Here is a 12,434-nt window from a genome sequence, read left to right on the forward strand (position 1 = left end):
AGCCGCAGCAGTGATAAAGACATAGTAGGAGAGCAGAGCCTCCTAGGATACCTATGTCACGCATCCCAAGAGGGTTCTGGCTTCTCCTTCTGCACAAGTCCAAGGGCTTTTTTCCTAAAAAGGTGAGATTGGCACTCTTTTTCCCCATTTACAGCAGACTACATCACCCGATCTCGCACCTGCTCAGTGTGTGATTGGGTGCCTTAGCCAGAAGAAGGAAGAAGATAGAGGAAGGTGGCAGCACTGGGCACTTCCTCCATGCTCGGGTGAAGGCAGATTCCAGAACAGTACGGTACCCAAACGAGGACAGTGCTGAAGAAATCAAAAGCTCTGTGGAAAGGAAGGGAAGTGTGAGTTTTTGTTTTTTTTTAGTTTCCAAAACCTTTACATACTGTCAATCACTGCATTGTATTTTAAAACCCTAAATACAGGCAACTATACATTGCATTGTGACCTAAACCGAAATAATGATGCACATACAAGTTTTAGCTTATATTTGCCAACCCTGCACATCAGGGTTTCCACCAGGTCTTCTATTTATTACGGTAGTTTAGTCATTCAGTTATTCATACTCAGATCATGCTCACATTTATTGTAAGAAAAAAACACACAAATTATGGTAATCAGCCTGTAACAGTATCTCAAAAAGAAATCAAGTTAAAGTTAAAAAGTTATGTAAACATCACTGATGATAAGAAAACTTTGAGAGGCTACCATTTTAGTGTCAAGTTATCACATTTTCATTTTCCAAGGCATGTTTCTGCTTTTGTCTGTAAATGCATGTAATTTACAAGATGCATCTAGAGTTTGAATAGCAAACTGTAATGGTTACCGTATGCTGATTGCTGGGTGGTCTGTTAATATGGTATTTTGCCCAGCTACAAACACTGTACTTTTTCTGAAATGGAATAGTATAAAATGTTCCAACAGTAACACTCCAATGCAAAATATAATTTACATTTGTGTGAATGCTAGGTTCATTTTACTAACCTATTATCTATTATTGTCTGTCTTCCCTTTTATATCATCTCTCTTGACACTAAACTTATGAGACCAACTTGCTATGGTAATGCAATCAGCATTGAAAGAAAACATACAACATAAAAGGATATAACAGATATTGAAATGCCCTCCATCCCTGAAACATTCTAACTCCTGCCTGTCCAAAGCAGTATTTCACTTCTATAACAGAATTTGTTCATGTATACAATAATATATGGGATTCTGAGGCTGATCTACTTGAAGGAAATGCACAAGAGCATTGGATATATTAGGAAAATTTTTATTGTTTTATTTATTGACTATCAGTAACTTGAATCCAAGTAGATATAAACTGCATAATATATATAATTGTCATTGTTTTCTAATAAAATCATTCTTTTCACCATCATTCTTTTTCTTTTATTTTTCATCTTTCTATAAATCTCAGTGCTGCCAATCTTCATAACTTGTTTGCAGCTACTTTCTTTCTACATGCATGCATTCCAGATGGCTGCATGGAATTTCTCAGGGTTTTCTAAAGTCCCTATGAGGTGAGTGAGGACTAAGGTTGTATACACAGGTCAGATGGTTGTCAATTTGGCGTGTGTACATCGCTTGTCGACCGTCCTGGCCGATCCACGGAAGAGGAACGATCCTAATGAAAGTGAAGGGGAGAGAGGGCTTCGGGGTCGTTCTCCCCCTCTCTTATCCATAGAGCAGAACATATGCACAGCGCTCGTTAATGCATCATGCAGTGTTTTGTCGTTGGAAAGGATCGTGAAAGATCCTTTCCAACGACAATTATTGCACATGTGTTGGTAGTCTAAGGAGCACAAATGGGAGACACAGACAACGTACTTAACCCACTAAAACATAAAATGGCTGAACAATGACCCTTATGGAAGGACCACCATGTATAATAAGTTTATTACAATGTCCCTTCTGCAATAAAATAAATTTACCTTCCTGATAACATTTTTTTTTTATTTACACTCACCTGTTTTTGCTCGGTCACAGCACCATCTGTCTTCATCTAATCCTCTTCCAAGTGTTTGGAATCTTGGGCCATCCTGATTGACTAGTCCCAAAGACCCAAGAGGATGCTGGAAACCCCGGCATATTGCAGCATTTAACAATAAGCATTTAGAAAAATATTGCGAAGAGGCAGGTAAGTATGTTTTATTGCAGGGATATTGCCTGTTCCTTTTGTAAAAAAAAGATGGCCTCTCTATGAGACCGGTACTCTGCAGCCTATCCTCTAAGGTGTCCTTTTTTGCAATCCCAGGCACTGACGTCATCCCCTACAATGCTGAACCCAGCAGCCCTGTATTGCACGTAAAGACACAAGTGCCTGCCCAGAATGCAGAGTGAGAGGAAAAGAAATACACTGCCTGCAGAGGAGCAAGAAATTAGATATATAAAAGCCCTTGATTCTCTTGACCTAAATAAGCATTTAACCCTAGCAGTGAGTGTGAGGGGTCTACCATTGCAAGAATACTTTTTAAGTATTCTTTGAGTTCAGTTTAAAGCCTTTCTAAATCCTAGGCTAACAGACCAGAATCAAGGTCCATATTTAAAAAAATGACAATTATTTTCTTTTGTGGTTTGAAAATGACAGTCGCATGGCTGAAAATAGAGTGTAAACGCTTTGACACTAGTCTAACAGATCATAGTATTATTGGGACTTTATAAGTAAGCAGGGTAAACTAATTAAGGTGTTGAAATTCTGCTGCTGCAAAAAAGTTTCATTGTAACAAGGGACACGATTACTCACTAGGATGTGAAAAGACACATGTGGGAAGCAAAATAACAATTTCAAAAAGGTGTATGTCGTTCTGTAGAAGCTAATAAGTCAGTGAAGGCCTGAGTATTTAATGCTACAGCATGGTAAACAGCAGTATATGAACCTCTTATAACTGTGTTTGCAGAGGCCAAGATATGTATAAATAGTCATGTCATACCAGCAGAGAATGCAGCATGTTTTTTTTTATTCCACAGTTGTTTGTTTTTTTTAACAGCCATGTATATTGTTGTGTATGGTTCCCCTTGGTTGTAGTGAGAGTTCAACGACTTGCCAACCCCGTAATAATGAAAGTAAAATGTATATCTAGTTTCAATCCCTACTAAAGTTGGGAAGAATGGCACCAGACAAAAGGGTGTTTTTTTGGCAAACGTAATTTAATTAACAAAGCGAAGAACAGCGAAGGCTAGACAATGCTCAGCTGACACATAAGATGTGTTAAGACAAAAGCTAGATGGGGGCACCAGCTGGGACTTTTATCACTTACCTAATAACCGCTACCATATTATCCCTCAAGTATCATTACCACTACTAACTTGGAAACATTCTGTTCCCCTCTTCTACTTAAATCTACCTTTCATATCCTTAACAGGCCTTGGACTCATGTAAGTTACTCATTTAGTCCATATTACCTGAAATACATCAACCTCATATTGTATGTTTAGGACACATACTAGTATACCTCATGATACACATCCGTACATACCTACTATATCATGGTCTAAGTTCACATCACATTCTGGTACATCATACAAATTCATTATCATCTTACCAGAACACTACACTCTACCTATCCTGATTAACACCTAGCTACACCCACAACTGTCATAATCCTACCAACCTCTTTTTAATGTATTACTGCCTTTTAGATTTTGATTTTGTGCCTAATTTATATGATCACAATACTCCGCTCTATTGAACTGCTCTGTAAATTTACCTACCCATGGTACACCAATGTTGACCTATAACACCTATCTATGTATTTACATTTTTTGCATATTTCTGATACACCTATTTAGCTCACATTTTTTTTGTCTCATCGTCCCGTGAAGAAGTCTCATGGCGAAATGCGTCGGGTCCTCACTACTTTTGCATAATCTACTGAATTTACACCGTACTCTGAACTCTGTCCAGCTCTTGTCTTCTATCAGCTGAGCTTTGTCTAGCTTTTGCTTTTCTGCACTTCTAAATTTAATTTAGGTTTTTTTTCACAGAAGATACACAGTACACAGTGCAGCGTCAGTACACAGTGACAGATTTCGAACTAAACCTAGAAAACCCAAAATTTTAAGCATGTAGCTGTTTATTGCAGAATGGGAATTTTCCGTGTTTTTTCTGAAATAAAAAAAAACTTGTCTGTCTGTTTGCAGTTTTTTGTAGAATGTTCATTGAGCTATCCATTTATAGCTCAGTGTAAGATCACAGCATATTTAGGTGTCAGGAAGGAATTAACTCATTCTGGCCTGGGCAATCCTGATGGCCAAAAAACCCAAACCCAGAAAAGAGAGAATCAAGATGTCGGCACCAGAGAAAGAACATGGGGAGATGAGTTTAGTTCTGCTTTAATACAGCCTTGACATTATTGTTATTGTAAGCCACCACTTACACAACCTCCTTAGCACACCACATTTGTTAGTAAATTAGTCAATGTATGTTGTATTTGTTGGGCCTGTTTCTGAAAGAATAGTAAATTCCTTGAGAGTAGTATTGGATTGTTACGTTTGCTTTGTGATGTCTTGATGAGATGTGTAAATTAGGATCAATGAATGGCAACTGAAAAAGGTTTATGTGCATTGTACCTATAGGTTAGTACGTTATTGCACTTAGGTAGGCATAGTCATACATCCAAAAACATAGACAACATTACTTGTTTTTTCTGTATGTTGTCTTCCATTGCCTGCCTTTGATAATAATTGTATCAGCCAGTCGGTTTCATGCTGTTTAGTCAATTATAATTTAATCAATCTCCAACATATGTATATAGAAAAATATGGCATTCCAGGGTACTATTATTAGATCACTAATATGCTATTATATATGGATGCCACCTGTGCTGTGTAATCAGCACTAGAATGTTCTATTTGGTTCCTTTAATTTTAATCTCTCACACTTCAGAAGCCAGCATAGTCTTCTGGACATTGAAGAGGATTATTCGATATGGCAGCATTCAAAGTGAATTTATTGTTAGTGCAACTTTAATCTGGATACTGACAAGCTTTGTGAAAACATGATGATTAGTGAATTGCTGAATGTTCAAGTGCTTCTTCTGGGTTCTTTTTAATTAAACTCAGATTATTCCATCAAAATCTGACATCCTTGAAAATAAACGTTTCTTTGCATATGGAGGATAGTTTTATATTATTTTTTCTGTTTGGACAGCTAGATTGTGTCGTCTCCCAACTCCCACGCTCAGTACCCAGCAGCAAATATGCTGAGCACTGTGGTCTTCTGCATGTAGAATACAAAACAGTCTACATCGTGTAATGCTTTGGTGTGCAGTATGCTGTGCAAAGTGCAAATATGTACTGTGCATAAGGTGTACAGAACGCAGTGATACGAAGTATTTAGTTTTCAGCAGTATAGACTATAGCAGTTTAGGGAATGTAAAGCATAGTATGCATAAAGATTGCCACGGCATTCGGTATGTAACACACAGGGAGGTGATGCAGTCTGAAATACGTTATGTACAGCACATCATACATAATGCATTGGTTTAAAGCAGACCATTCTCGATCAGGGCTACGTGGAACTCTAGGGGTCCTCAAGAGGTTACTAGGGGTTCCTCGAACTGTGGCTGATTGATTTCCAATTTTATAATGTCTACATAGTTTGGGGCCAGAGCAACTTGATAGGGCCAGCTGCATGACTCTAGTCAGGGGTGGGGGGGCATTCTTCCCAATGACCACCAATAAATTGGTTTTAGCAGGGGTTCACTAAGACCTAAACACTATTTTAAGGGTTTCTCCAGGTAAAAAGTTTGAGAAACGCTGGTTTAGAATATGCTGCAAACAGCACAGCACAGCACAGTAGGGATAAATTATAACTAAACTTCAGGCATTAAAAAAGTAATGGTTGATTATAAATTAGACATACACCATTGCCTAATACAGACAATTCTGTACTATAGAGAGACATATACATACTCTCTAGTGAAAAAGAATATACAACCGTACACACAGACATACAAAGATATACTTTCAATACACAATCATACACACAGTACTGTGCTTTACAAACGCACACACTCTTATGCATACAAATGTGCACAGCCCTGTACTATACAGACAGCCTACACTATACACATAAACATACACATTATATGCACTATACACATAATCATACACACACCAACATAACAGTCTACACAATTCACACAAACATACACATAATTTGCAATATACACACAAATATGCAGACCATGTGCACTTAACCCACAAACAGACACATAAACTGTAGGCACTATTTACACTTTGGCATACATACACTTTGGCATATTATGCACTAATATGCAGACCACTATACGCAAAATTTGCTCTAAACACAAACCAACATACATAAAATTCACAAATAAGACACAGATGCACTAATTGTACGCACCATATGCACTGTTATCACCAACATACCAATATGCACATATACACAAACTTAGTACCAAGCAAACACACTTGAAGTAGGCAAGCTTTCCTCTGTTTTTTTTTTCTGCAGCAGAAAGAGGAAGGTGCATGGAGTATGTTGATGCAGCTGTGTGCTGCTTTTTAACAGACACTGGAGATCAGAGTTATCAGGCAGAGCAGCTTTTCAAATACAGGGGAGGCTAAGAATGGATGGAAGCTCATGGGGGATTTCCAAAAGTTAAATTCTTCTGCAATTGCTTAATTTGCCCCTATACAATGGACTGGAAAAAACTTAGAGCTGCTACCATAGCACCTAAAACAATACCGTGTGGCCTAGTGCCAAATCCAGCCCTGTACATAAATAAAAGGCAGAATTCACCAAATTCATTGAAATGCAAAAATGCAAAAAATTATATTCTTCATGAAACAATTCAATCAGCTAAAAAAGGTGAATATCCTGGGTAAAATCCAAATTGCTGTAAAAATTGCACATATTTATTTATAGATGTCCAGATATAAAGGAAAGCAGGTCAATAATAGTAGGGACACTTACAGCAATATTTCAGATTTAATATAGCCTTCAATAACTTGTCCATGATTTTTAAAAAAAGCAAAGGTTTTAACTGAATTTGGCAAACTCAAACTCTAACATTAAAGCAGAAAAATATAATGGCCCCTAATGTGATTAAATGAGGTTATACAGAAGGGGAATTCGGGTGGAAAAGTAGTCAATTCCTACTTTAATAATTGTTCGCCATAGCCTTGATCTGCTGTGACGGTTGTCACCATGTATTACATGTAGCTCTTATTACATCACACAATTATGCCCGCACGCACTGGCTCTGGATGACCTTTTTACTCCGCCATATGACTGCAGTAATGCATTATATTCAATCAGTGCTAAAGTGCTTTTTATCCTCAGTATCATTTGCATGACTGCTTGCATTTTTAATGTCTCCATGGCCACAACTGTCATCCTTTGCTAATATGTCCATTATGTTTTACTGGTTATATTGGTAAAGCCCTTTAGAGGGCGCTATTGCACACACATTCCCATTGCTAAAACTGTACTTAAAAATAATACTGTTTGCTCTTTTAACTGGGGGAATTTTGTTGCAATTGCGTGTTCTCACTGCAGTCAAAAGGGAGTGCTGAATTAGATTATACATACATATTCAATAATAATAGTGCAGTGCCTAGCATTCAGTAAATACATTGTAAAACTTTTTTTAAAGAATTGAGTCTATTTGGTGGTAGAGAAAAAAATATATGTGTTCTAAATATGGTTCCATCTCTACATTCTATACTTACTGCATAATTGTGAAGCGCTTCCTCTTATAGTGGCTGTAAGGGCTGTACTATCAGATATGTGCTATATATAGTATAATTATTGTCGTTGTATGATGTCCCTAATATTTAAAAGGTGCTGCGTCATTTTACTACTACGGTTAAATATGATTCTAGTGCATAAATGCTGCTGGTCTTTGTCCATAAAGTTTTAATGTATAGCTTTATTTCCTGGTTTCATGTGGCTCATGTACTCTTATCTAAAATAGAATTTCCAGGATGTATGTTTAAGCTTTTATGCACATAGTGCACCAACCCAAACCGGGCACAATTACATTACATATATTTTTAACATACCGAAAAGGAACGTCAATGCACTGTGTAGATGTAATTGTTACGTATATGTTATTACATTCTACACAATCCATCCTTGCACAATGTTTAGCTGACTTGGTACTGGAGGACTACAAGGTACAGCAAGGCCTCCTATAGTCTGACTGTGTGCATTGAGTTTGTGCCCCCAATAAATGCAATGCTGCAGAAGTGAATAATACAGGAATAAATTACAACTTCCATATAGTGTTACAGGGTTGATTTACATTGATTTGTAAATCGCTCACTTCAAATACTCAGCCAGGTTCTATATATGATATTTTTGGTAAGGCTTGGGAACATTAATACGTAGTTGCTGTGCGAGCTCCCAGTTCCCTTTCTCTACCACCTCTGCAAAATGCCGCATTGCTACAGTATGAGACAAACTAGCCAGGAAATAAAATACTGTCAAACGCATTACAAAAGTTATTAAATTATTCTGCATTGTGTCTCCAGTTTTGCAATGTGCAGAAGATATTTGTAAAAAACCTTCTCACATTTAGAATTGCATTTATCTAGGACTATAATACTGTGCGTACTTGGCACACAAGCACTATGACGTGCTTGAAGACATTGATTATCTGCAAGACAGCTTGGGTGCAGTCTGTTCCATATTTATTCCAACCTATATCCTGTTGTTCCATGGTATGTCGTTTAGGGGTAGCTATTAGTCACGCTTCTATGAATCCATCTTTTTCTGGCTGCGCACTGCTGATGGTCTTATGATAAATAGAGTGCTGAATTCAGCACACTGGACAGCGCACAGCAGCGCCTGCCTATTGTTAGAAGTGCTTTGGAAAGGGTGTCTATGTACACATAAGCAGGCCTATTTTCCCCAATATTCAGATTGTCATAATTTCATACTTTGTACAATAAATTAAATACTAGTATTATCACCACGAACAAGAAATTAAGACACTACATTCTTTCTTATCATGTCCATCACTCATAACCCACCAAATAGAATTTATTTGTCTATTTTGCTTTCCGCCAATTCATACATTGTAGCGAATAACAGTAAATAATAAAACAAAGATATGTCACAGTACACTAAAATATATACATATGGAATACATACATGTCTGACTACACATGCAGTGCCATGGTAAACAATGGGCTGGTGCACGTTAAATGTGAGTAATTGCATGTCTTTACATACATTTGTCTTATAATTATACCTAAATGCATTGCTTCTGCCGCATTTCCATTTCCAAGACTGGTGCACTCAAATCAATTAGAGATAATATGCTGTAGGGTCTTCTCTTGTTGGGAGGAGGTCTTGCTGTGGTCTTTAGGCTCCACTCTTGGCATTCACCGCGTGCCTTAATTGTATGACATTAAATCAAGGTCCGCTGTGAACACGAAGAGTCAGAGACTTGGGTCAGAACATTGTAGCCAAAGGTTCTGCATCACTGCTAGGACATCCAAGCCTCTCTTCCCATCCTCGTTACTGCCAGACATTATACCTTAATGCAATGCGCCTCACTGCAGTGCTATAGGTCCTGTTAAATATGCTCCTTTATTTATGTTGCAGACAATCCTTAATGCTGAGCTCCAATATGTACTGCATTAACGTCTTTTTATGGCTCTTGCACCTTCAGATATATAGTTTTTTTCCTGAGTTTAAATGCATTTGGTGCATTAAACAAAATCTGGTACATTAGATACATTCAGCTATGGTACTTCTCTTTGTAACACGGTGGCTTTCAGCAGCAGTCTGGCATTGACCCGATGATCTTATAGGAAAGGTCGGGACGTGTCATCTTTCTGTGTAATGACAAAAAATTAACTCAATCGCACCTGCCCATTCCCAAGAGAGTATGGGAAGCCCATATGGCCTGGCTACAGTTACTCTAGCCGGAAAAAAAAAATAATTGAGGAACCTAAGCCCCTTCTACTGCCATTAAAATGTTTAAACTGATTTGATATCCGTATTGATTGATTTTGAAAAAAAAAGCCTGAACCAAAGCTGCTATACATTTACCATTGTGAATTCAATTTGTAAAAAGCAAGGAAAGCCCTAAGATTGGCCAAAGATAACCTCTTTTGGTGCATCTGTTACTTGGTGTCAAAAGCAGAAAAATATTATTATAAGTCAGCTGCAGATCCATTCTCAGCAGTAGCAATGGGTGGATCCTTGAGCTTTATTTCCAAGCGGTACCCACAAATGGTACTGTAGAATAGGCATAGCAAAAACGACCGACATGATCCAACTCTTCAGCTGACAGATCCGGGTTAAACCTTGTGAAACAGAGACAAAGCAATGACATTAATACAGGACACTTCACTGCAGGGAGGCAGCAATTTTCAGAAAGACATGATAGAGAACAACAAAGCCCAGATAGCCTAAATAAACTTTTTTTCCTTAAAAATAAATCACAATACATCAGTAATACAATTTGTACAGGATAAATGAAAATATAAATTGAATATTTATAATAAAAACATTCATAATAGGGGTGTCGGAAAGCACAAACTGCTAGAACCAACCTAAAATACTATAAAAAAACATGATATAAGCATGTCTAATAATATAAATGAAATCAACACAGCATCAAAGAGAAACCAGGCAAAATAGGCATAAAATAGTCTTAAAATGTTTACAATACCATTTTAAGGAGACATAGCAGCATAACAGCCCTTCCCTGCAGCTCTCTCCTTAAAAAGAGTGCATCTGTGGTCATATTTAGGGGAATGACGGATGCAGTGGTGCGGTCTTTTCCCCTCGCTTGCTGATCCAGAATTAGGGATTAATGGCTCTACAGCCAAACAAATAAGGCAACTGCCTTCAGCACAAGAGGATTACACGGGACCGCTGACGTCATCAGCCAGGCAGATGTTGGCTCCCAAAGTCCTCATCATCTCTGTGTGTCCTTGAAACCACATAAAGCCCGGCACAATCTGGACTCTGCACATTCCCCATCTGATGGCAGTGCCCAATCAAGGGCGAAACCCTCTATCAGCTTTTCCACGTCTACTTATCGATTACGGATCTCTGTCTTGTGGATTTTAATATCACCTACCCCCCTTTTAACTGCGAAGGTCCAAAAGCGCTTGCAGTGAGTGCTATGCACGCTTAAATACCAAAGTACTTATCTGGCAAAGCTTAAAAACCAATGGAAGGATAAAGGAAAATGCTTCCTAATCACTCTGTAAGAAGTGCTTAACCTCTCTGTTTAAAGGGTTATCATACATTTTTTATATTGAAATATTTGGGGCAAAATTGTATTAAACAGCACCATGATTTCATTCTATCAAAGACAGCCAAATCACAAGCCGCGGTCTATTCCATATAGCAAATATCATATCAGAAATGCACACACCCAACACACTAACTGCTGCTCACAATAGCTTTTTCTAGCATCTGAATGAAAAAAACATATCTGAACTTTAAATGATTGTAGATTTAACAGTGGCAGGCAAAATAACCATATACAATACACTGGTATACTGGGATGTGCATGCACACATTTTTTTGAAGCAAAAACGCACACAATGCAATATTCCTCTAGAATGCTCATGTTGGGAAAACTTAGGTCAGTGTTTAGTATATCCATACCAGCTGTCACTCCATGCAATGCCTATGGACATACTTCTTGAGGCCTATTTGGAGCAGGTGTACTAAATCAAATTTACAAAGTCATTTTGTATACAGAAAGTGTATGCTTGTCTGTCCACCCTGTACCTGTCTATTGCAAATTAGGAGGGCATAATAAAGCAACAAACAAATTACTATTTATACTACAACCACACACATAAATATATTATATGAAGTATAAGTAGATTTATTAAATTTAAGTCTATCTAGAAATCCAATCTGTTTCGAACCAACTGAACAAACATTACCATTTTTACTTGGCAACTTAATATACATGACAATATTATTTTTGTATGAATTGTCCTTCCAGTCATGATCTAATTTCAAAGATGGCTGCTTAGCCAGCTAGAACAACAGCAGATCTAGAGGCATTCCTATGCTGTGTAGGGAATGAGGCTCTTTGCTGTAGGGTGACAATGCAGGAACAAGTTCTTCCTGCAGCATGTTTGGATAATTCAATTAGTCATCATCACTGCAGTGATTTAGTGACTTCGCTGTCCGAGGTCTATTCACTAAGGTATGTAGGAATTTCTGCATGAGCGTGTATGATGCAACACAGAATTGCCGCAGAAGCCTTCACTGGAATACATTCATAGTATCAGGGGATGGTAACACGCTTTACATCTTGTATTAAATAACAATCATAAAACTGCTGGCAGGCTATGCCAGAAATGGCTGGATACATGGGCAGGTTTACTGTATCAATGTCATTTTAATTGTTTCAAAAGTGCAACACTATAAACATCAACTAAAATATCAAACTCTCCTGTATGATTGCTGC

General features: G+C 37.8%; 1 long non-coding RNA gene across 1 annotated transcript; it reads right to left on the bottom strand.

Annotated features, from left to right (window-relative positions):
* Window positions 1-571: 571 nt before the first annotated feature.
* On the bottom strand, window positions 572-11,193 carry LOC140330748 (uncharacterized). The gene is made up of 2 exons (XR_011920797.1): window positions 10,665-11,193; window positions 572-10,296 (listed from the first exon to the last, which is right to left on the bottom strand). It is a non-coding gene; the product is annotated as an uncharacterized lncRNA (long non-coding RNA).
* Between the last annotated feature and the right edge of the window lie 1,241 nt (window positions 11,194-12,434).

This window comes from Pyxicephalus adspersus, chromosome 5, assembly GCF_032062135.1.
Source record: "Pyxicephalus adspersus chromosome 5, UCB_Pads_2.0, whole genome shotgun sequence".
Lineage (NCBI taxonomy): Eukaryota > Metazoa > Chordata > Amphibia > Anura > Pyxicephalidae > Pyxicephalus > Pyxicephalus adspersus.